Source organism: Periophthalmus magnuspinnatus, chromosome 19, assembly GCF_009829125.3.
Source record: "Periophthalmus magnuspinnatus isolate fPerMag1 chromosome 19, fPerMag1.2.pri, whole genome shotgun sequence".
Lineage (NCBI taxonomy): Eukaryota > Metazoa > Chordata > Actinopteri > Gobiiformes > Gobiidae > Periophthalmus > Periophthalmus magnuspinnatus.
The window spans coordinates 19,734,253-19,737,532 of NC_047144.1; the positions used below are offsets into that span (position 1 = coordinate 19,734,253).

The following is a 3,280-nucleotide window of genomic DNA, read 5'->3' on the forward strand; positions in this document are numbered from 1 at the left end:
GTGGCAATGCAGGAAGTGCTCCACTGTGTTTTTAAGCTCCATACATCTTCAGTAAAATCATTTGGATGATTTAAGCCCTGGTGAAAGAGAGGAGCATTTTGACATTTTGAGCTTTGGAGATGTAAAGAGACTAATAGAAAACATAAATTTCTTTTACAAATATTTGAGTAACCGTTTATTAAGAAGGTAACAACTTTTTAAAATATCTTAAAACTCACAAGAGTCAGTTTTGATATAGGACTTTAAAGACTTGGCCCCAGTGCTGTTATGATCCTGGTAGAGTTTCTGACTTCTGACCTGTGTCTTCAGGAGGTGCAGAGTATCGTGCAAAGCACTTTAAGACGGTTCTCTGAGGACAGGACAGGACTGGCCGACTACGCTCTCGAGTCTGGAGGTAACTCTGTGTTTACATTTAGTATGTTTAATGTAGTGTGAATAAGGACTTTGTTTTTACCAAAATTACCTAAAGAGCCGCTGGTGTTGTTCTCCTGTGTGTCCTGTAGGGGGGCAGTATTGTGGCCTCTCGCTGTTCTCAGACGTTTGAGTCCAAAGTGGCTCTGCTCAGTCTGTCTGGGGTCCCCCTGTGGTACTACAGACAGTCCCCAAGAGCTGCTATACAGGTACTACACACATGTATACAGGATGTATACGTGTACAGTCTCTCTGTGACTACTGCTATAGTCTGGACATATCTGTGGACATATCTGTGGACATATCTGTCCTGACGGCCACCGCGGTTCAAACTGGATTAATAAACCCAAAGGGCCGTAGTTTGCCCATGTCGGCCCTAAATCAAGATATGAACGTTAATAACAGACCAGTCAGACGCCGCCTTTCCCCAGGGTCGCTCCTGCTAGCGCTAGCAACATGTTCGATTGATAGCGTTGCTAAGGAAGGGAGTGTCACTTTCAACAGCCTCACTCTTGATTGGTTGTTATATCGGATTTTCCAATATAACTGCTAGCTTTGATGAGCTTCATTTAGAGCCAAACGCAGCCAAACGGTGTCACACTCCCTCCAGGTCTTTATACAGTCTGACGTACACCTGTACAGTGTGTTTGTGATCCCCCCTATGAACAGTTAAACGCATGTATACAGGTGCAAATATATATACAGATAATACTGCTATTATAACCACAAATACATACCTGTTCAGTCTCCACTGAAATGTGTGTGTATATATATATATATATATATATATATATATATATATATATGTGTGTATATGTGTGTGTGTGTGTGAATCCTATGACTTTGACTGTACTACATTATGTACAGGTACATTTATACAGAGTTGTAAACACACAAACCTCTGCCCTCACACTGCTGCCTGCACACATGGACTTGAATTCTGTGTATTATATCTGTTCTGTATTATATGTGTTCTCTGTATGTTCCAGCCGGATATCCAGCCGGGTAACTGCTGGCCGTTCCGTGGTTCCTCGGGGGTCCTGGTGCTCCGTCTCTCCTCTCGGGTTCTTCCTTCAGCGTTCTCCTTAGAACATCTCCCAAAGAACTTGTCTCCAACGGAGAGTCTCCACAGCGCTCCCAAGGACTTCAGAGTCTATGTGAGAACCAGAATTAAACCTGAATGGACCCGGGGGTCTTTACCCGGGGGTCTATACCCGGGGGTCTTTACCCGGGGGTCTTTACCCGGGGGACTTTACCCGGGGGTCTTTACCCGGGGGTCTGTACCCGGGGGTCTTTACCCGGGGGCTGCACCCGCTTTAACCCAAATCTTTTTCAGGGTCTGAGGGAAGAAGAAGAGGAGGAGGGGATACTTCTGGGGACATATGAGTATGACCAGGATGGAGAATCTCTACAGACCTACACCACAACTGTGAGTCTGCACCGCTCTGCTCCTCTGGCTCTGCTCCTCTGGCTCTGCTCCTCTGGCTCTGCTCCTCTGGCTCTTCTCCTCTGATGTTTCTTTTTTTGTTTCAGGAAGAAAACCATGAACCGTTCCAGATCATTCTTGTTAAGTTCTTGTCAAACTGGGGTCACGAGGAATACACCTGCATTTACCGCTTTAGAGTCCACGGGACCCCAGTCCAGGCTGACCCGGAGGAGGCTGACCCGGAGGAGGCTGACCCGGAGGAGGCGGACCCGGAGGAGGCGGACCCGGAGGAGGCGGACCCCGTGGTGGACCTGGAGGCGGACACGGAGAATACAGCTTTAGAGTCCCAGGAGCAAGACCAAACCGTGGATTAGACCCCCCTGCACTGGACCCCGCACTGGACCTGGGACTGGACTTTGATAATGGCAGCTGTCTTATTTATTTGATGATTTGTGCCTGAAGGAAATATTTTAACTGTTTATCACCAAATGCACTTCTAAAAATAATTTAAACTTAAAGCATTTATTTAAATCCTCTGCTGTTGTAAAAACGTTTAAACAGACACAGGTTTGAGTAGAGTTTTTATAATGTGTAAATACATGTGTCTTTTGTACGTGATTCTGAATAAAGATGTGAACTATAAAAGTGTTAATACATTTAGTCCTTGTATTTTACCAAAATAAAACATTAAACACAAACAGATCCACCAACTCTCGATTACTACACAAGTCAAACACCAAATTAGCTAATACTGTTTGACTGATGAAGTGATGGAATGAAATGTTCAATGTTTTTCGAGCTTGGATGTTTATAGAATTATATAGTCAAAGCATTCACGTTACTAATGTCTAAACATTTCCAACACAGTGCATAGTGTTATACATTTTTTTCCACTTTGACTATTTTTTTAGGTTTAAAATTATACATCCCGGTTGGAAATCCTGACATCCTGCCTGGAGAATTCCAAACTTTCTTGCATCCACTTCGTGCACTGGACCAAAAAGAATGTACATGGTATTGGACAAATATAGACCTGTATTAACACATTTATTGACTTGATTTCATAATTTAAGTATTAGAAAACATGTTTCTTGGGTAAATTGGGCCAGACTTTTGAACAGAATTCTCCCAGTGTGTTGGCTTCAGTGTGAGACTCTAAAACCATCTACTTCCTGTAATTTTCAATATACTCAACTTTGTAAACTTCTACTAACTGTTCTGAAATGCATGGGATTCTTGGATTAGTTTAAAGTTCCTTGTTTCTCTCTCAGACCTGGAGGAGGTGCTGCGGTCCGGTCCAGCCCATTGACCAGTCAGAGATACACGACGAGTAAACCTTCATCTTCCTCCTTCGTCAGCTCCAAACCACACGCTTTTACTGAAGGATTGGCTCCAGTAAAAACACCTAAGCTGATCAGTGACCATTGGACAGGACTCAATGAA

General features: G+C 43.7%; 1 long non-coding RNA gene across 1 annotated transcript; it reads left to right on the forward strand.

The window, feature by feature from the left end:
• The first annotated feature begins 1,415 nt into the window (after window positions 1-1,415).
• LOC129457177 (uncharacterized) lies at window positions 1,416-2,028 on the forward strand. The gene is made up of 3 exons (XR_008649131.1): window positions 1,416-1,568; window positions 1,748-1,840; window positions 1,945-2,028. It is a non-coding gene; the product is annotated as an uncharacterized LOC129457177 (long non-coding RNA).
• Window positions 2,029-3,280: the final 1,252 nt, after the last annotated feature.